This window comes from Echiichthys vipera, assembly GCF_963691815.1.
Source record: "Echiichthys vipera genome assembly, chromosome: 20".
Classification (NCBI taxonomy): domain Eukaryota; kingdom Metazoa; phylum Chordata; class Actinopteri; order Perciformes; family Trachinidae; genus Echiichthys; species Echiichthys vipera.
Window position 1 is genome coordinate 12,565,587 of NC_139845.1, and position 22,331 is coordinate 12,587,917.

Consider the following 22,331-nt stretch of genomic DNA (forward strand, 5'->3'; position numbering starts at 1 on the left):
CATTATTAATAAGGAACATATTTAATGCTGTTTAAGACTTTTGATGAAGTTAAGCCTCATTGAAAGCAAATGGAATTGGAAATTAGCGCTCCTTTAACACAACATGGAGGATTCAAACCCTAACTCTTGAGTTACAGGATGACCAACACCACTGCTGAGTTTGGGATTTCACTGCCTTATAGTTGAGCCCTGCAGGGGAAAACATTACTCCAAAGACACTGTCAGCTATTCTATTGCGGATGATGTTTCTCTGTAGGCACGGTTACGTCTTTACCTTCTGTGCATTTACATACATGTCTGGATTCTGGATCAAATGGCACACCGTCAGTGGAAGGGGCAGAAATGTGGACTATATAATGGCAGAACCGACAGCTCGGATGGAAAGTTTTGATCCCAATACATTTTGACTTTTATGTCAAGTAAATTTATATTGCCCCAATTCAAATTTGCCTCATATAACTTTAAAGTCTGTACAAAAAACATAAAGTATTTAAACCCTTGATTTGGACATGGAATAACACCATCCTAAAGAAAAACTGTGGGGAAAGGAAAATAATTCACCATGAATAAAAGCATCACCCAGATGTCTAGACTATGACATTAGTTATGGACACAACAGAACCAAAAGACCATTCCACAAAACCAAATGTATGTTCACTTTATAATGTTGCAGACTTTTGCGATACAGACTTACTTGACACGTATCCACTATTCACAAACTTTGTTAAGGGCTGCCATTAAAATCCATTATGTAAGTCAAGTGTGGGTCTTTTGCCCAGGAAATGACTGACATGTCCAGTAATTGTGTTCAGGAGTGAGGATTCGGCAGGAAGCCTCAGGCAGCGATGTGGCGACTTCCATCCACTCGAGTTGAGCTTAATGACCACCGAACCTAATATGGTCAAAGACTCAAGAGTTAAACAGCCAGGCTCTCAGGGGTTCAAGTACCTGACAAAGTGTTCAGGTATGCCAGCTATGGTGGCTTAACTGCTGGAGGTCCTGTGCAGGTTGGAGGTAGCACGCCGGATGTGATGTGTGTCCTTTGCCTAATTAGGGCAGTTTAGGAGGTATCACCATAGGAGTTGTTTTGTGCGGTGTGTGTGTGTGTGTGTGTGTGTGTGTGTGTGTGGAGGGACCAAATGTGCCTTAAGCATCGTACAGCACATCTACCTAATGGGATTAACGTTTAACCAGTGCACTCACTCTCTGTCACACACCTGTCTAAAAAAACACCACACCAGGACAGGAAACTGTGTGCGCCTGTGTGTGTGCGCCTGTGTGTGTGCGTGAGTGTGTGTGTGGGTGTGTGTGCGTGTGTGTGTGTGTGTGTGTGTGCGTGTGTGTGTGTGTGCGTGTGTGTTAGTGAGCCCTGTAGGGGGGGAGGGAGGGGAACCGACTGTTGATTTACTTCATTCAACAATTACCACTCAGAGGTGGCAGGAATTCTAGAAATGAGGAAAGATTGTGTTCCACTCCATCCGCTCTGAGCCTTTCCTCTCATAAAAATACCAGAATTAGTTGCATTAGTTAGCTAAGCCTCATCTGTGTCATACCACATCTCACCCTTGAAGGTCCGCTTGCCATTCTTAATTATGCATTCTTCTTTAAAATGATTAATGTTGTGCATGCAAGTAGGGGTGAGGTGCAGTGCTCAGTCACACTTGGACTTATACAGGTTTTGTTTGATAAAGTGGCAATAAATCACTTTTCTGTTTAAACTTATCATTATTGAAGTAATTGTTGAGTGCACAATGTTATGTCTGTGACACCTCCTAGCCTTAATTGGTTACCTGTACTGTAAGCCTCACTTTCACTGTGCAATTGTGTCACTGGGTGCAGGTTCACTTTACGGCACTGAGGAAGACAAAAGCCCTTGAGGTGCACCTGTAGCCTACTTATAAAGAGGCTTTGTAGTCTGAGCCATGGTCTGAACTGAAGCGCTGTAAAATATTCTTTCTACTAAGTTAGACCAGTGTATAACAAGATCTGCCTACTCATTGCAGCAGGGGATTGACTGAAACTAACGGCACTGTAACGGCACTTTTTACCTATTCTAATTGTGACATTGTAACCAATGGATTGAGCGCTTTGATACTTTTATACTAATTACTGTATATAGCAGCTCGACCTGCTTTGTAATAATACAAAAAAGACATGGAAATATCCTTTTCTACAATATGGGACCTCTACTGTGACTGTTCAAAATACAAAATTCCTCTCTCCATCCCAGAAAAAAATGTTTTTGACGACAGAGTCCTGTCCTCTGTAGATGCTTCCAGTAAGTGTAACCGAACCTTCCCTGACTTGAGTGAACTGACGCATCTGATGACAGCTAAGTGATAACAGTGCACCCCCTTAACCCCCCATTCTGCCTGTGGTAACAACAGGAGATGACACGGGCAGATAGACTAATGACAGGGGAGAGAGACAACATATTACAGCTAGATAAAGGTGACGAGTGACAGCGAGTGAGCGGAAATCCTCCTTAAAAATGCAAAGTTTTGTCCTTTTTGTAGAATTAGTTTAAAAAAAAATGTTCTTCTGCTTTGTATCTGAAGGAGAGAGAAGCATCATCCTGGGTTTATTTTTAGTGAGACAGTCAGAGTGGCGAAGGCAGAGGATGATTCATCATCATTCCTGTTTACTGTCTCCTCCAGATGATATTCTGGGGACAATCAGACCATTACGCAGCCTGAGATTCCCACAGCTTGATTGACAGTTTTCCTTTAGGGCCAAATCTGGAACCACTTACCTCAGTCTCACAAAAGGGGGGGGTTGGTGTTGGAGTTGAAGTTTTGGAGCTGGGTTATACAGGGTCACAGAAAGATGAGGACAGGTCGGCCACAACCAGGAAAGGCGGTTTCTTTTTTCTTTTTTTGTGCATATTTCTTGATGGTTCCAAATTACCTTCACCACTTTCACTTTACCTAGTATCCAAAGCGTCAAGTGCTAAATAAATGGATTTACAGCTCTTGGCTTGTGGCTATTTGTAGTCTTCCCAGCTGGTCGTTATCTCATCTAACTGACATAGTTTCACAGGGTTAAATGTCACTTTTACGCAGAAATGCATTAGTCATGTTAACGACACAGTGTGTGGTTATCCAGTGTTTTTAATGACCAGATATCCCCTTTCAGACCTGTCCTGATATCATATGCCACTACTTTTAGTTTCACTTTCAATGCTGCTGTTACATGTACTGGACCCAGTTCACATGTCCATTTTTTAAAGGTCCGATATTGTAAAAAGGTGAGATTTCCATGTCCTTTTATGGTAATAAATTAGGCTGAGGTGCTGTAGAAATACTGACAGCCCGTATTCAGAAAATGTGCCTTTAAAATAGCCTTCAGGACTTCTGTATGGTTGTTCAGTTTGCTTAAAGAGATAGCTAAAGTGTCAGACAGAGGGTAAGAACAGGTAAATCCAGACAGACGCTATGAGAAAAATAAACAAACATGGAAACCCAAAATACAAGTATGAACCTGAAAATGAGCATAATATGGGGCCTTTAAATATTCATCACCAAACATGAGCCGAGAAGCAAAATCATAACCGCATTTTCCCACACAAAACAAATATGCCAAGTATCTGGGATAACTAACAATGCGTGAAAGATGAGCCTGCTGTAGTTCACATTAGATGCCCTTGTCTGTCTCGACCAGAAACTCTGATAGGAAGATAACCTCTTCATGCAGCAGTTTGCCATTCATTGCTCATGACATCCAAGCTGCCGTCACGAAGCACGCAGTCCCACATCAATCTGGGTTGTTTTCAAAGCAGTGTTCCATAAAGAGAAGAGAAGAGGGGATGGGGGGTGGGGGGGATAAAAGACAGGATCTTAGATGAACAACGTGCTGCGCCTGCCTCTGACACTTTCATCAACCGTGCTGTTTCCACACACCAGAAGGTGACAGGGGCAGGATTTACTGACCCAGAGGCCCCTTTTGTGCTCTCCACGCTGCGCTGATCCTCGCTTCCTCTCTGGCCGCTTGTGTAGGCCTATAAGCTTACCTTTTATACCCTTCTCCCTCTCTCTGTGTCTGCTGTAAATAGGCTTAATGTTACAGATGTCTGTGTGCAAGCACAAAGAGCCGAGGGGGAGCACAGAGGCAGGCTCTATTCGCCAGTCGAGTCCAAGAGAACAGGTGGAAACAGAGCAATCAGGGCCACAGAAGATGATCGGATTTCCCATTAAAAAGTTCAGCAACTATGTGTGTGTTTTAAGCGTGTAGCTGTGTCTTTAAACCGTTTGTTTAAAGACACACATATAAAAGGCACAAATTAAATGTTTGTTCACATTTGTTGCCAGGATCCAACCATACCACACGCCTGTTTTCAGTGACCTACGAGTTAAAGCTTATTCTACTGCTGCACTCATTGTAAGTCCCTCTGGAAAAGAGCTAAAAGGCCAAAATGTGAAATGTAAATTTAAGTTGTAAATCAAGCTGTCAGATGCTGTCAGAACAGCAGCCAGCAGGGTGAACGAGGGCGTCCGCGGGTCCCTCGCTGTGTGGGCTGACTGGCTGGCAGGGGACAATAAGCCGTACTGTTTGACCCGCTCCGTCTTCTATCCCACTGCCAGGCTCACGGACATTCAAACGGCTCTCTTCACTCCCCTGACTCCACAGCTGAGGGGGAAAATTCAATCCAAAAACGCATCGCTCCACAAATCAGGATCTGCAGCCTTTTGAAACTCCTCATTACTCTTTATCAGTGCCCAAAAGAGTTAGCTTTTTTTAAATGTATTTAGTTTTTTACAACCATGGCGGGGGTTTTGTACATTCTGTGCTGATAGGAGTTCCATTTTTCTTTCGATGCTGGCCTTACAATAAGCCATGTGTTTGCTTCTGATGGTCAAATAAAAAAAAAAAATCTAATACATATTTATTATATTTCAATAGAGATAGTGTAGCTCTGGGGTGCTCTCAAAATTGAGCGCAACTGGCTCAGCGAATGTGACAAGGACTGAGCGCAAGAGATTTATTTAAAACAAACATAATTTATTACACCAAAGTTAACACAAGACAAACAACGGATTGGGTAACAAAGGCAGCGCACAGATGTGTGGCATATTTGCTGTGGAGGTGTTGAAAGTGCAAAAGAAGGTGAGCGCATGGAGCAGCTTTTATGACCTGGAAGGCCCAGGTGAACTAGATCAAGCTAATGACCCTCCCATGTCAGGCAAGGGCTGCTGAGGTTGAATACTTATTATTAAATAGTTAGCACTTTTAACTGACGATCTTAGTAAACATGGCGGATATATTTTAGAGAAAGCAAATGCCAGTAACTTACTAATGCAGGTATCAAAAAAGAGAGTTCAAGTTAGGCTTTGTGCTCGATAAAAAAAATACCAAGGCACACTGCTTTACAAAAATAGCCTTTAATAAATGGGCTTATCGCCTACATGTTTCGACTTACAATCTTCTTCAGGGCACGTAAAGAAAAATGACAGCTTACAGGTATATCAAGGCAACAAGGGCCAGCTGCCAGACAGTAGCACTGGCTACACATTAATACAGGTGTAGTCAAGAAAGCAACTGTGTGCAGAGCAAGTTAATTTCTAACAAGACATGGATATATTTAGAAAATGAATTGCTCAAAATCATGCAGAAAAAAGAATTCCCATATTTAATCAGAAACATTTATCAAAATGGTACAATATTATCTTCGCAACTGGTTCCCTATCTTCACTGAAGTGTATACCCTAAAAAGAAAGAAGAGAGAGCTATATGTGTAAAATAATAATACACCCACTGGGCGTTTTGAGGGGTACAGAATAAAATTATTGCTTTTCCATAAAAAAATATATTTAGTCAGAATTAATAGTTTTAATTTTTTTTCGACGGGTTTGACAATGACTTTCGGTCACATTCTGTTTATGTTGTACCAGCCAATAACGGCCGGCATTGCTGGTTGCCAGGGTTGTCTGTTGTTCGGTGCAGCTACTGTAAGCTGGCACTGGGTGAAATAGAGTTTGCCAATCCTGCAGCTGCGTTATTTGTCCCAGCAGCTGAGTGACTGGAGACGGGCAAAAACAAGAGTCAATATAGACTAAGCATTCACTCCATGGACTGAGATAAAGGAGTTTAACGGCATTAAAAATACACGCCCAAACAGCTACGTTTCTCTTGGTGATGGGTAAGCTAACTTTCATGTTTACTTAGCTGTAACGGCTATTGGTAACTGTCTCTGCAATGCTTGTTTTTATGGTGCGATTTGCAAGAGGGGATGGGTTCAAACAGGCCTAAACAGACTCCGGTCTCCTGTAGGCTACTGGGCCAGGTCTGACAAACCTGGCAACCTGGCAACCTGAGTGCTTTTAATGATTTTTTGTTGTTGCGAATATGATCTTGAGACACTAGATGACGGTGTTCTGCTCATTCTCCTTATTCAACCTTTAGCTTGAAGATCTAAGAAGTATTTATTTACAGTAGTTGCTTGAGTTTGTCTCCTCCCCGTTTAGACATTGGCTGTGGTCTCTACAGCTTTAAGTGAGTCCAGCTTACATCCATGGTGCTGTTTATAATGCTTGGCCATTGGGTAGTCTTCATTTACTGTACCTGTACCTGTTTCTTTGTTCTGGTATACTACTATATACTATAATACTATACTATATACTGTGGCACAAGGTAAAGCTTTTTTTTGTTCTCTTGACCCCTTTCGTTTATGTTGCAGGGAAACCATAGTCTGTTTAAAAAATGGACGTAGCCTCTACGTCGAGGTCTGTTCTCTCAACTTGATCCAATCATATTCGTCTACAGGAGTCACCATCTTTGTCAGACTTTGCCTCCGCCTCACTTCCTCTTACCAAAAAAGGGCATAGATGTGACATTGGGGGGAGGGAGATACGTCCATCTGGGCGGCAAGCTGTCACTCAAGAGTCTGCGCCCCTAATTATTCATAAACTTTAACCTACAATGAAATAAAACCTAGCTTGGTACAAAAACAATCACCCCCCTGAGTGTTGTCATGGAGATATGTCTTAAACATACAGACAAGAAGGTTTATTGTATCAGGCCTTAAATAGGTTTAATTATGCTGTGAAAACATGGGGGTCAATGAGAAACTGCTCTATTATGAAACCTGCCCCTAGTTGCCACTCAGTGAACTGCAATTTTTGGCACTTCCTTATTGGATCAACCAGGAAGTCTCTGTGGTGGGGGCTTGTGGTGATTCTTTCTTCTCAGTTACTTAGCTTTATTATAGGTTTCATCAATGCTGTCGGTTTTGAGCCTCTATTGAAAAAAAACTTGTTTGCATTTATTTTGCTTTGGTTTCAAAATCTAGCTCTTGATCCTCTCAAGGTGTTGACATTGTCCATATGAGGTGTTCTTTTTAAAAGGGATACTTTACTCTTTTTGATTCAGGTCTGTGTCATGGCAGTGTGAGCAGTGTGTTCAGATGGTGTTTGGCAGAAGTCCCAGCGGAACAGGGGAACAGAGAGTGATGACACAAAACAATTTGTGAGACTGTGAACAACAGTGAAAGCATGTTTTTAACCTTTACCTGCCCAAGGCAAGGATTTGCAGACCATTCAGTGCTGTCTTGACTCACTTTCACACACTCCCACGAGAGTTGCCAATCGCAACAACTTCCTACACTAACTTCTGGAGAACAGAGTGGTTTAGCATCCTCAAGAGCTAAACACTGATGGACTAAAAAAACAGTTTGTCACTCACTTTCCAAGAAAGCAGCAGGCTTCAGGTAAATGAAGCCGCTTCTGGATTGCTGAAATGCTGGACATACATGGTTTCATATGTCGGGCATGGCTTGGTGTAACATACTGCACGGTGGTCTACACATCATGACAAAGTGTCGGTTTTGAGTTTCAAGATTCTTTCGGTGCATGCATATGAGCATGTGAGCATATCATAAATCTCATGTAATAGTCGAAATGTGTTTTTAATGTTCTAGTGACTCGTGGATACAGTCCATCAAATCAAGTATTCCTTGTAAACCTTGCAGTGTCTCTATGGTAGTCACTAATGAGTTTACAAATGACCTTATCGTGCTTATACTTTATTTATTAAACAGATTCAAATGGCAATCTCTTACCTTTATAAAAAAAAATAGATCATATGGATTTGCTTTTGCTTCCAAAACATATCCATAAAGTCATGGATGTTTACAGTAGGCTATGCTGTGTGCTTGTAAGATGGAGGTAGAGGAAAGTGTGTGTGTATGTGTGTGTGTGTGTGTGTGTGTGTGTGTGTGTGTGTGTGTGTGTGTGTGTGTGTGTGTGTGTGTGTGTGTGTGTGTGTTTGTGTGTGTGTGTGTGTGTGTGGAGGAAGGGGGGAGCTTCATGTTTGAGCCAATAGGCGCAGAGCAGCGCTAATGTCATTTCTCGACGCTTTAACTTGGTGCCAGAGCAGAGCAGCGCAGCGCTCAACCCTTGGTGAGCGTCTCTTCTCTCTCTCCCTCTCTTTCCACGACCATGCACTGAAAGAGTACATCCATTGAGCTGATTCTGGACTCGAAACGGCACTGAGTTGTATCTGTCGATTTGCAGTCAGCCCGGATGCCTCCAGAGCCGTGACTTTTATTCTGATAAACGGAAATATTCGCACTCGATCCCGGGCCAGGCTGTTTCTTCTGAGGTGAGTGTCAAGTTTTTTTGGCTCGGAACTATGTTATTTGAACAATAATGTCTTATCTAAGTGTCGTAGCATTGTTGTGTAAGTGCACATAGTTGCGTGTGAATGTAGGAGTTTTCAGTAGATCATAAACAACATGTGCAAGTCAACTTTGGAGAGTGTTGGAAATTATCATGTACCAGCGAGATTAAGGGATGGAAATGATTTGTGTCTCCATTACTTCATGGACAGACGCACCAAAGCGAGAAGAAAATAGCTGAGGCTCTGTGTGACACAGTTTCCCTGAAGGAGAGAGAGAGAGAAAAAAGTGAAACTGTGGCTCAGTCTGCTGGGGAATTTTAGTTTGGAAAGTGTGTGTGCGTAAAGACGCACTTAATAGAGGGTTGCATTTTGGTTTCCAGATGTGTGGACTCAGCTGTTGCTTGTCACTCAGGTGGTCCCTCTTGGTTTGTCTAGTCCTTTTTCTGTCTTGTCTTCACCAGCTCACTCAGTCTTTTCATGCAGAAATATCACATCAGTGTTGACAGACCACAGCCCAAAATCCGCAGAAACATTACAAAGTGAAGCCACATCACTTCAGCCAAACAGAGCAGCTGACCAAAGAATGCATTTTTTCATATCTAATCATACTTCACAGTTAAATATACTTTTTAAACCAGTGTAAAACGTTTGAGTATTAACCCAGATTTTTTCAATGTGATTTCAGTACTGAGACTTTTTTCTGAAATTGTTTAAAAATATATTTGAAGAGTTTAAAGAAATTACTGATTAAATTAAACACTAAATATGATTCATATGATGTACTTTTCTTTTCAGTGCAGTGGGATCTGTTTTAAGCCAGTGGTGGCACCTAGTGGTGGGAGAGATCTGTAAAGATGTTGCAGTGAGAGCAGTAGGCTCTGATCATCTGAGTCTTAAAACCTGGAGAAAGCATGATACTTCAATTACTTCAATTTGACCTGTACCTTGAAGTCAAAATCTTTATATTTTGAATATTTTAAAGTAACTCCTGATAGTGCTCGGCCTTGTATTGTTTTCATACCGGCCTCGTCTCTGTAATTGAATGACAAGCTGCTGTGTGGTTTGCTGATCCAGGATGAGAGAGCAGCCGAGGATCAGGTGACTGAGGTGTATTCCCCCTCTGTGGGAGGCCAGTCAGCCAGACTATGCTACACTTTGCTGGGGGTATACACTCTGCAATGCTAAGCCTTTGTTAATGAGTATGTATCTGTGCGAGTGTCCTTGTCTGTGTGGGGTAGCCTACTGGGTGCCCAGGAAATGCGTTTGTACGTCTGCAGTTTTCTTTTCTTTTTCTTTTTTTTTTTTTTTTTTTTGGGGGGGGGGGTTGTTTGGACCCAGAAGTTAAGCTGCTGTTAATTGGTCAGCCATTTGAAGCACATGGGAGAGTCAAGTCAGGCAGTAGCTGAGATGATCGGTATGCTTGGATTGACGACTGCCTGCCATGGGACGCAACATTGATTCTATGCTTTTATGGAGGCAAAACAGGGTATTTTGTCTCTCTATATTTCATAAAGTAAATGCGACTATCCACAGTAAATTTTATGCAGTAGAATTCATATAATTAGTTTAGAGAAATAGTTTAACATTTGGGAAGTACACTTTGAACACTATTTGTTTGCTTTATAAAAATGTGGAGTCTTGTCGTCATCCTTCGCTAGGCAACCAGCAGAGAGTCCACAAACAGTATAGTTAGGCATACACTGCGCAAGCGTCAACCCACTGAACACTGTTGCAATGCAACGTTTTAGTGAATAAATTATAAGCAAATAATCTACTGTATAATTCATTATGATCTGACCCACCTTTATAAGAAACCAAAGCAAACCCTGTCTTTCAAGCTAACACTAACTGTAACCCTTCAGCTAGCTAGCCACTTACACTTACATGGTATGCCAGTTTTTTTCAGTGACTCATTCGGTCGATAAGCTATGGCCTAGCATCTACCCAATACATCCATAAAACTACCAAATGAGATATAGGCTAAGTAGTTAGTAATTGAGCTTAATAGGTGCTGGTAGGCAGATTTGTTACCATTGGATAGAGCCAGGCTAGCTGCTGGCTGTAGCTTCATAATAATCATACAGACATGAGAGTGCTACCAATCTTCTTATTTAACTTTCATCAAGAAAGCCAGTAAGAGTACTTTCCACAAGTCAACACAGCGGGCGGCTGTGGATCAGTGGTTGAGTGGGTCATCTTCCATTCGAGGGATCGACGGTTTGATCACCAGATCCCCCGGTCCACATGTCGAAGTGTCCTTGGGCAAGACCCTGAACCCCAAATTGCTCCCCATGTTGCCCATGGGTTTGTGTATGTGGTGTGGATGGTTAGATTAGATGGTATGTAGATGTCCACTGCCATCAGTGTGAATGTCTGTGGGAATGTCTTGAGTAGTCAGAAGACTAGAAAGGCGCTATAGAAGTACAAGACCATTTAACCCAATTAGAGGTGTTTGTGCCCTTCATGGTGAAGTTCGGTACAAGATTTTTTTTTAGCTTAACAAATGAGAGTCAGGGTAAAAAGGTTGATTTTGTTTCAGCATGTCAGTGAGGAGAGGAGGGAAATGTTCTTTTTTATATATAAAGGAAAATGTTCTGGTTGAGGAGGGGAGGACACGAAGCAGTTCTTGAGAAGATTACCTTCGAGGTTTTAAAGAGAGACAGAATGACTGGATATGTACCGTCATACAATTATGAGCCTATAGCGTTGGCAGGAGATGTGGACGCATGATGAATGCATCCTTGGCTTTTCTGTTATGTATTGCTTTTTCGAGGCCCCTGCTGACTTTTTGTCTATGGACAATTTTCTAAACTGACAGACTCATTTTTCAGAGCAGTGTCTCCCGATTAGAGTCTTCATCCTACAGTGCTTCATTTTCTCATATGCAACCCAGATTCTCATTCTCCAGTGGCGTTTAAGTGCCAAAGAGGAAATCCAGTCTGGAGATTGTTTTGATATTGTTGGACACTCTCCTGGAAAACCTTTTTGCGCAGCCATCAAGGGTGTTCTGGATTTAGAGCCATATTTGCCTCCTCGGCTGAAACACCTCATCTGATCGCACCAGTGAAGCTGTTTGAAGAGCTCAAGATGTGCCATGTTTCACTTTTTTTTGTCTGACGCTGAAAAAGATTCAATCCCAGGAAAGAGACAGACGCTAAAACGAAGCGTTTCAGATAGAGGGTGAATTTAATATGAAAAGATGGATGGTTTGACAGCTCCCTGAAAGTGAAGCCAAAACATCCCAGTCGGCCCCTGGTGGATGGTTGCAGTACCCCCCACCCCCTCCATGTTAACGAATGGAATATGACACAATTTTTCCCAGAGATAGTTTCTGTCTTTTTAGGTAGCTTTTATCACACTGATGTATGTTGATGTATGCGTAAGTTTGACAGCTGTGATTGACTCACTTGCTGGTTGGGCTTAATTATCGACAAAACACTGCTGTGGCGCCCGTATCTGAGGTACTTTGGATTCACTAATGTACAGTGGTAGGAAGTGGAGATGGATGGTCCATCTTTATATACAGTTTAGCTATATTCAGACACAGGATGAGGAAAATAATGTGACTTTTGAAACCCAAAATACATTTATAAACCTGAAAATAAGTACAATATGTCCCCTTTAAATGCTTGGTTACAAGTCATTTTTTGTTTCCCCTTAAATAACGAATATAGTGTTTAAAAGAAGTTTCTCACGTCTACATTGCATACTATTATAAACACAAACTGATAATGGATACATTTAGGATGGTTTGCTACTAGCCGACTCTGGTACATTGGGGTCATGCAACATTCAGAGATTTCTTGTGTCCTGGTGTTTAAGTTGGAGCACAGATTGGCATTAGATCAAATAAATGGACCCAATATGAAAAATAAACATGATTATGACGTGTGTGTGTGTGTGTGTGTGTGTGTGTGTGTGTGTGTGTGTGTGTGTGTGTGTGTGTGTGTGTGTGTGTGTGTGTGTGTGTGTGTGTGTGTGTGTGTGTGTCTGTAAAAAAAAAAGAGAGAGAGAGACCTCCATCTATTAGTAAGTCAACACTGTTCTATCTGTGCGCCTCTGTCAGCCTAATACCTCAAACCAACATGTGTACACACAGGCAAGTTTGTGCTGTCATACCGGAATTAATTGAGTGTGGGGCAGTGTAAATCATTCCAAACCTCAGAACACACACACACACACACACACACACACACACACACACGCACTCACACATGCACGCATAAATGCCTGCCAAACAGCTATCCCCTGTAGTGGTGTGTGAAGTGCCAAACAGCGAAGACCAATGACTGAACAGGAGAGACAGAACAGTGAACAATAAAAAAAAAGAAGACATTTCTGGGAAGAACAGAGATTAAACAACATGGGAATTACCCACTTATACCAGTTATCAGCAGCATTATCAGTGGCGCAATGGGAGATTGAATACAAATAGTGCTGAGAAAAACCTTGACCAGGCAAAAATACCAAACATTCCCTGGTGACAGAAGGGTTTTTTTCACATTTTACAGACTAAACTACAAACTCTGTTAATCAAGAGATCCGTTGCAAATGAAAAAAACTAACTAATAACTAATTATAATTGCAGCCCAACATTCCTTTTCACATGTGATGGAAATGTCTGTCATGTTACTCATGTTTGTATGAAATGCTACGCTATAAATGGTGAAAGAAAAGCTAATACTGTGTATATACTGTATATTGACCTAGTAGCTATAAACCATGGCTATGCTGAAGGAGTTGAAGGGTGCGGTGTGTAAATGTGTGTGTGGGGTTGGGCCGGCTGTCCTTGATGTACGAACAGGAATCATGATCCTTGTGCTCACTGAGTGGTTACAGACCAAACCCTGCAGGCCGCATTGGCTCCACAAGCCTGGTATTATGGTCAGCTTGTGGGGAGGAAAAGTAATCTAGAGCTTACAAGAATATCAGACACTGAGTAATGGACTTTGAGAGGAAGTTCCACTGTGTCAAAACTTGCAGCAGAGCTGAAATAAAGCTGCCCGCAGCACTTGCTAAGGGATGCAACTCTGAGGTGTTGTTGAGAGTTCCTGACTCGTGCATGTGAGTGAGAGTCGATTTGGCACCACCTTAATTACCTATACACACAGCTCTATTTGATGATGATTAAAGCCACTAGCACACAAAGATACACACACCTGCCCAGACACTGCCAGTCGCCAGTCACAGTGGTTATGGAGACATTAAAGGTGATGATTATTAGATGATAATAATTAAAAGGCTTTAAAGCTTAAGTAAAGGAAAACTGTATATATGGAAGCACAGTCTCATATAGGGAGATAAGACTGCTGCAAAATCAACCACGTAATTACTCTTCGTCAAATGACCACCCTGAGGCAGAACACAAATGATAGCTTCCAGGTTTGTTTTTGATTGGGGAAAACATAAAAAGGTCTCCATAACAGATTCCAATTTTAGGGGATCATGTTTCAGAGTTTGATGTTTTTTGGGGGTTTCAGGCTTTTAGCTGAGTTGAAGGACCACCCTTTTAGAATCCATCATATAACGTCAAAAATGCATCGCCCTAGAACCAAAAACAATCCTACTGTTGCTATTGAAAAGCTAATATTTTGGAGATAAATGTTTTACATATAACAGTGATATTGTGAGCCTAGTAAGTATGATCAAAATATGGTCTTGTTCCATCAAAACGTTTTTTTTTTAATTGTTTGCATCATGCAAATACTATGTTTTGGAATAATGGAAGTGACACCTCTTTTTTTTGGTATGAAAATAAAGTATATTATGGATAACAGATGCATAAAGCCATTATTGAGCCATCGTTGATAAACAGCTGTACTGAATGGACAGAACCAGGTCAAAAACCTCATATTGTTTATAAATATTCCAAAATGAATATGCAGGGGAACTTTTTAAAGGTGATTCTGGGATCAAAGTTTGGGTGTGTGCATTAGGAAGGCATGACTTAGCTCCTGCCTTCCCCTATTTAAATTGATCTCATGTGTTAGACAGTGTGTTCCTGAGGCTAAGACAAGAATGTCTCAACTCAGGTCTAATCAGGGACAGTCTGCTCTTTTCTTCCTCTTACCACCTCTCTTCTAATATGCACAGAGCTTCAGATGGCACAGGATGGTCTCATGAATCTATTTTTTCTCCATGTACTAATCATTGTCAGTCCGCTTCAGTAAACAGGAGCAAATGAGGGAGAAGGGAATTGTCAAGCTTTGTGACAAAAGTTAGTTGCACATCCACATTTATGTAAACCTTCTGCTGTTGGGTGGTCAGTCGTCTGCACAAGTCTCAGGGGACGTTGCCCTATCTGTCACTTTATCTCCATTTTTGCTTCACACCATCCCATGGGAATACCAGCCTCTTAATTCACCAAAAGGGGAAATGGCTCCATACAATCTGATGCCACTCAGCGTCAGGAAATGGCCTGTTGGGATAAATGCTGTGTAAGTGAGGGTGGGGGGTAAATCACAAGATTCTCACCATATTCGCCAAAAGCTGTACATTTGCTTTCAGCACTCACATGAGTTTTGATTTAAGTGTGAAATAGTCATTAAAGTTACTATATACCTTTTCAAAGATGTAAACATAAACATTCTAAATGTGCACATCAGCTGACAGGAAGTTAACAAGGAACAAGGCTGTTGCCTAGCAAGGGAATTCTGTTAAAACGGTCTATTAATAATATTGTTTTGAATCAGAGTTGATCACTATGTGTAATATAAAATCTCAGTAACCCAATTGTAGTTCCTCAGTGTTTTAGCGTCTTTCAGTTTATTATTTTGCTTTTCTGGTCAGTCGTCGTTTGGGTTAAAATACTTAGGTTTGTTGTGTTAGTTAAGAATGTTGCATAACTACATATGCACACTACACGTGTTTGTTTGACTCACTCACTACTCTAACCTTCCTCCTTAAGTGGACTTTCGTTCTTTATGCTACTCCCTACCATTCGAGTCGAGCAGTTCGCACTGAGCAGGGGTGATCCAGCTTACCAGAGCCAACTAGGAGGTAGAGGAGAGCTATTCCACCGCATATCTATGGTAGTGATACCACCCATTCAATCAGCTGATAACATTAAAAGCGGGTTTAAAAAATCAGGTGATAATAGTCTAAGAGTGTTGTGTTGACAGCTTCTTTCTATACCTTCCGAGTGGCCCAAAAATCGGTTATTTCAAGTTTAAATTACATTTGATAATGCACAAACCATGCCAGGCATTTCTAGATGATACATACTCCACAAAGGGAAGCCTGCACTTCATTATAGGAGTTTCACTGTCTTTTTATATAACCTCTCGTCCCGTCAACAAGACCCCAACTGCCTTTTAGCTCCATGGCACACAATCAAACAGCAGCGTATCCTTCAGCTAGGACAAATCTCAGCTCCAAGAGAGGGTGAACCAAACAGATATTCACCCGTAGCAGCTAGCCGATGAAAGCTCGGGGCTTTCCAAGTGCTTGTCGCAAAACCAATGCAAACAGTGATTTGACAGTTGTCTGGGTTGCAGCACTGTGAGATCCATCCGTTTCGATTTTGCTGCCTGAGAAAGGGGGCTTATGTTGCCACTTGCATTAATGAGGTAGTAAATAAACGTCTTTTGTGTTTACACATATGACCACAAAAACCAGACAGTGAACCGGGGGCTAAGGCGTTCATTATCTCTAACCAGCCACCCGTGAAAACCAACATGTGCGGGCTTGTTTATGTGTGCACATGTATGTATCCATGCTCATTTACTTGTTTCCATATGCTTTTATTTATTCAGTTATTTACACATATCTGTTAGAGTGTGAGGCTGTGTGTGTGTGTGTGTCTGCATGTTCCCTTTTGGAGAAAGCTCTCAAGAATCCCCCTCAGGGCCTTCAGACATCTGGTTGCGGATGGACAGCTTATATATCCAAGTAATATGTCCAGTTAAGCCCTTGGGAGCCGCCGCCGTGCACATCATTACAGCCCTCCTCTGGCTTTGCTTGGAACTTCGCTGAAACCCTATCGTTTGGTTTAGAGGGGTACAAATATGCTGTATATCCTTTTATACTACTTCCTCCCCGGGCCCTCTCCCATCTGTTGCAGATTAGTCTTCAGTGTGTGTTTAGAGCGCGGAGTCCGTCGGCAAGCAGGACAGACAGTTAACCCAGAAGGTTTTAGTCAGAACTGTCAGGTAGGTCTGAATTAACAGAGGGGCCAACTGAGGATATGGCTGGCTGTGAAGAAAGACAAGGAGGGAGGCTGGAGGAGAGAGAGACAGCCAGAGGGTAAGACAGGCTCCAAAATTACACAGCAAGCCCACCAAACGGTTCGTCTGTTTACCCATGAACCTCAGGCCCGCTACTCGAGGGTCAGTGTGGAATGCCAACTGCGGCTGCCTGGCCAAATTCAACCACAGTCCATGCGAGGGAGGAGGGGGGCGCAAACACCCCACAAAACGGCCAGTCACGCCACTTTGCCTGTGATACTAAGTTTATTTAAGCACGGTACTCAAAGCAGCTTTCATATAACACATAGCCTCGATATCTGTCACCCTTGTGGCATCCAAGCCGCCACCAAAATGTTACAGGGCTGAGCTAAGCTGATATCACCCAGCTGTTTTTGTTGTCCGTGTCTTCTATCACTGGCTCAGTAACCCATATAAAGCGAAACAAAAAAGCGCCTTGGGAATTCGCTGATGAAACTAAAGGCTATATGGTTTCACACACACACCCTTCTCTGACACTATGCTGCCTTGAGAACTGTGCCAGCCCATGTAGGCCAAACTTGGTCAAACCTGCTGTTCCCCCTTCATTGTTGTGCTTCCAATGCTAAATTATGGGAAAGTGAGGGTACTGGTTGTGTAATGCACAGGCAATGTATGTGTGTGTGTGTGTGTGTGTGTGTGTGTGTTTGTGTGTGTGTGTGTCTGTGTGTCTGTTCCGCTTGAATGATGCACCATCCCTTCAGGGTCCTGTCATTAAGCCTCTGTGTACACAACCCCAATCCCTGGCCTACATCTCTTATGCAAAATCCATGTGGGATTCACACACACACACACACACACACACACACACACACACACACACACACACACACACACACACACACACACACACACACACACACACACACACACACACACACACACACACACAATACACACAGACTCACAGACAGTTTTCCCATACTGAATGTGATGCAATACTGCTGCTTGACTTGCATGGTATGTCATCACATGTAGCTGTTTTTCATAAGTAATGCTTCCATCTAGTTTAAGCGATGCTGCTCATTGTTTCTTTTGGCTGAAACATGTGACATACTGTAAATCAGATGCATACCTAAATGTATAGAGGGACTGCACATGACGGCAATGACGATGCTGCATCATTCTTAGTTCAGTGAAAGAATCATGGAGGCCCGGAAAAAAATAAAAGAAGTGAATTTCTGATTAGTACAGCTGGAGAATGTCACTGGTTATTTTCCTGTTACCAAACACAAGATAAACTGTTGTTTTTGTATTTTATTTTAGTCTGTCAGCCTTACATCTGTGGCCTAATAACAGTTTTTGACTTTTTGTTTAAAGAGCCACTTAAATATTTCACTTTTTAACTTTTACTTAAAGGTCCCATGTTGTTAAAAGTGAGAATTCCATGTGTTTTTTTAAAAAACTGTGAAAGTATCTAAACATTCAATACACAGAGAAATACACAGAAACTGTGACTTTAAACGAACCGTCAGGAGTACTGTATAGTTGTGATGTCATAACTATACTATGTTTAGGTAGAAAGTGCAGCTACTGTCCTGTTACAGTCATTTCTGAACTGCAATGGTGAGGCAAAGACGCTGAGAGCGCAGATGCGGAACACCTGGAAATGCTGACCAGTCAGAGCAGAGTAGTTTGGGATGGGGGGCTTAAAGAAACAGGTGCTAAAACTGAGCATTTCAGACAGAGAGTGAATACAGGTATATTCAGACAGTATAAGAAAAATGTTTTTTTTTTTCTTACTATAAAATATGTAAGCATGTTTGGGTAGAAACCAAAACAACAAGTATGAACCTGAAAATGAGCATATGTCTGCTTTAAATGATTCCAGTTTGTGGACCTAACCTCAGTGTTCCAATCATGAACCCTGTGTGTTTATTACAATTCAAGTGAAGCAAAGCTCAGTGATACGTGTATTTTTACTGTCAACAAGAAAAGGGACAATCTTGTTCTTGACATTTTTTATTTCTATCATCAGGCCCTCGCTTACCGCTGTTCCAGTTATACATATTTGCCTGTTCTTTCTTTTCTGTACTTCCGATGTGAGGCAATGTGATTGCAGAAGGGTTTTTAATAACACTTGAAACACACACACACACACACACAACCACACACACCTGGTCATAGTGACCTCTGGCTATTGTTAAAGGAATGCATCACTTAACAATATCAAATTAGTGGTGGATGGGATGCACGAGACATGACACAAGTCTTACCCTTCGTTCAGAAATACACGCACACACTGAACTCTAATGACAGTAGGTTCCTGTAGGCATTACAGTTTTGTATGGTGTTTTGCAAATATATTCCAGTTCCTTGCTTAAGTGGTAAGAGTCTAAGTCTTTTTTTTAATTTATTTCATGCAAATTCCTGATTTTATAAAGGACCATCATACTGTGGTCATATGAGAGTAATCCTGTTTAACGTAGCTGCCTATAAAACTCCATTTATCACTGAGAACAACATACAGAAGGCTCTCACCTGAGTTTAAAAATCTAACTAAAAAACATCATCAGATTTGGAAGGTTAAATATATGCCGGCATGTCTCAAATTCTCTAAGAAGAAGAATACAGCTGTAGAGTGACAGATATTGCACAATGGAATATGTATGAAAAACATTGGCAGCTACTCTAAGCCTTTTATTTTGAACTGCAGAGGAATATATTTCATCATCGATTATCAGTTGTTGTTTTTCACAGTGAACATACTGTATATATAACCCAGTTACCTGATGAAACAGTTAGGTTACTTTGGCTTGGCAAGATATTTTAGCCTACAGGGGCCATGCAGTCAGATTCAGGTAATGACTAGTATTTAACTGAGATAGACCCTGCCAAATCATGAAAACGGATGATAATAATGAATAGCTTACCCCTAGACATGAATGGCAGGAACTTCTGCACTGTTTTTGACAACCCATTTAGCCCTGTAATAGCATGATTCCTAAACATACTCTAATCAGCCTTTGAGTGGTGAAGGGATTTACAGGAAATCCACTTGAACATCAGAATAATTGGCTACATATGCAGGGATATAGGCAGAACCAAAAGCACAGTAAAGACTCACAGATACACATGTAAGGCTGAACAGTAGCTGCATTGAAGCACCAATTATTTTCATTTTGCAAAATGAGATACCTACTTTTTTGGAAGAGAATGAATAGAACATTTAATAGCATCTGTTGAATGCACACTGGTGACTGAAGTCGGCTCAAGTTTCCAACCCTGATGCAGAGAGCTTTATTGATCTTGTGACAAATCACAAACACTGTCTGCAGATGCACGGTCAACAGATTTGGACATTGGATGCCTAATGTCTAGAGAAGTTCAGTATTGCAGCGTGAAAGACAAATAAGAGTCTACAGCCACGCTACAGCCTCTGTAAGGTTGTAATGCTAACTATTAGCATGCTAACACGCTCACAATGACAATGTTACCAAACTGTTGTTGAGCAGGTATAATGTTTACAACGTTCCCGTTCATAGTTTAGCGCTTTACCAAGCTAACATACAGCAGAGGCTCATGGGAATGTGATTAGTTGTGCAGGTATTATTTGGGCATTGGGCAAATTCAAATTCTGATCGGATGGTGGAGTTAAATGGAAAGTTGAAAGCTCACCATGGCCATTGCTATTTGTGGTGACAGGAATGTCTCTGTCAAATTTCTTGGCAATGCATTCAATAGTTGTTGAGACATTTCACACAACATCACATGGTGGCAATAGAGGAAGAGTCAGGGATCATCAAAGTCATCAAGATTCATCCTCTGTGCACCATAAATTTCTGAATCAACCCACCAGCCAATACTGCCCTCCCCCCAAAATAGATCAATGTCATAAATGGGCGGCCTGCTCTAAATTTTACTTTTAAATGTAAAAACCCGCCCTGAATTTTACTTGTAAATTGTCTAAATGGAGTTGTGAATAAGAAAAGTCTGAAAACTTCCCAGCTCTGAAACTGAAACTTCCCAGCTCAATCCCTACTACAGCTTCCATCACCTACCTGCATTTTAAAGCACTTTTATTGCTGCTCCCTTTGTCCCGGAGGTGTGCAGGTAACACCCTGTAGCGCTTAACAAATCTCAGCAGAAGGTTTTATGACTACAAACCTAAATCACACTCAGGTCAGGAGAGTCAGGGGATATTAACACAGAACTGGTGAGACAGCTGATCAACACTTCCCCGGACCTGATATGCAGCAGCGAGTCGAGCTGGTGGGCCTCGTTAAAGATCCATTTCCTCGTGTGAAAAGCTGCTGAGAGGCGTCTGTCGGCGTGAACGTGGTTGAATGGGGTATCATAATGGATGTGAATTGAGACGTGGACCAGAGTTCTTTTTGTGAAGCAGATGTGTGTGTGTGTGTGTGTGTGTGTGTGTGTGTGTGTGTGTGTGTGTGTGTGTGTGTGTGTGTGTGTGTGTGTGTGTGTGTGTGTGTGTGTGAGAGAGAGCTGGTTTGTCAGCCCTTGTGCATATGGCCTTTGTAAGTGGGGCGTTGCTGATTAAAATCAGAAAAAAAGATACCGGCAGGATGTCTTCATTTGTAAAGATACTTGTGGAAAGATTTGTCTTGCGGGTGTTGGTGTAGAGATATTAACAAATGAGTCCATATAACACATATTTGCCAAGATCATATGCAGATACAGAGGACAGCCTAAGAAAGAAGGTTCACTTTCAGAGTTTGAAATCCCCTCATCGTGATCTTTTGTCTGGACTTGTCAGCTTTGGTTCAGCAGTGTTACTTGTTGTGTTAGGAACTTTTTCAAGATTTTTTTTTTGCAGCTGACACAATGAGTAAGTATTTGAGGAGACAAAAGCATGCACCGTTACCCAATTTGCACAATTCATTGGGCCTCTTCCATCTCTGTGATGGCAGGCTTTTCACCCTGCCTTCAAGTGTGACTTATGAGAACATTTATAAAAAAAAAAAACATGCCTTAAGACTTGATTGGAGGACTTTTTGTATGAACTAGATCATTTCAAGCATACACTAGCCTTATCAAGGTGGTTTTTCCCACAAATCATATCCACCATGACCGCCACAATCTCAAATATAAAAGAGTTATATGAACATGGCGTAGCACTGAAAGTTGCCATTGAACATAATAATAAGCCATTTCAGATCCATATCCCATCAAGTATTTGCACTTTACGCTGATTTAACATCAGGAATGGTCTCCATGCTCTGTTTGAGTTTTATGACAAACTGTCCTGCAACAAGTAGAGACACGTCACTGTCCTTGTTGATTTCTGGTTTGAACAACCAAAGGGATGTCCCCCATGATATTTGCATTCTAAGGGATCAGTTAAACCCCTTCATGCCTCCTGGGGATGAAACACAGTAGAGTCCAGCTGTGAATGACTGTTATAAATGCTGAAAAGAAGTCTGCTTAGCACAATAAAAGGTGAAGAAAAGGGCAAATAACCAGTCGAGTTCTGTTCCAATAGATAAATGTGCAGCCAGAGGGAATGAGTCGTGCCGGGTATGTGTGTAAGTCCAG

General features: G+C 41.7%; 1 protein-coding gene across 1 annotated transcript in view; it reads left to right on the plus strand.

Annotated features, from left to right (window-relative positions):
- Window positions 1-8,411: 8,411 nt before the first annotated feature.
- Window positions 8,412-22,331, plus strand: part of LOC310962581 (prickle-like protein 1) — a 31,010-nt gene continuing 17,090 nt past the window's right edge. Inside the window, exon 1 of the mRNA XM_083935085.1 lies at window positions 8,412-8,595. The gene's annotated coding sequence lies outside the window, so the exon portion shown is untranslated. The remainder of the gene's footprint in view (window positions 8,596-22,331) is intronic.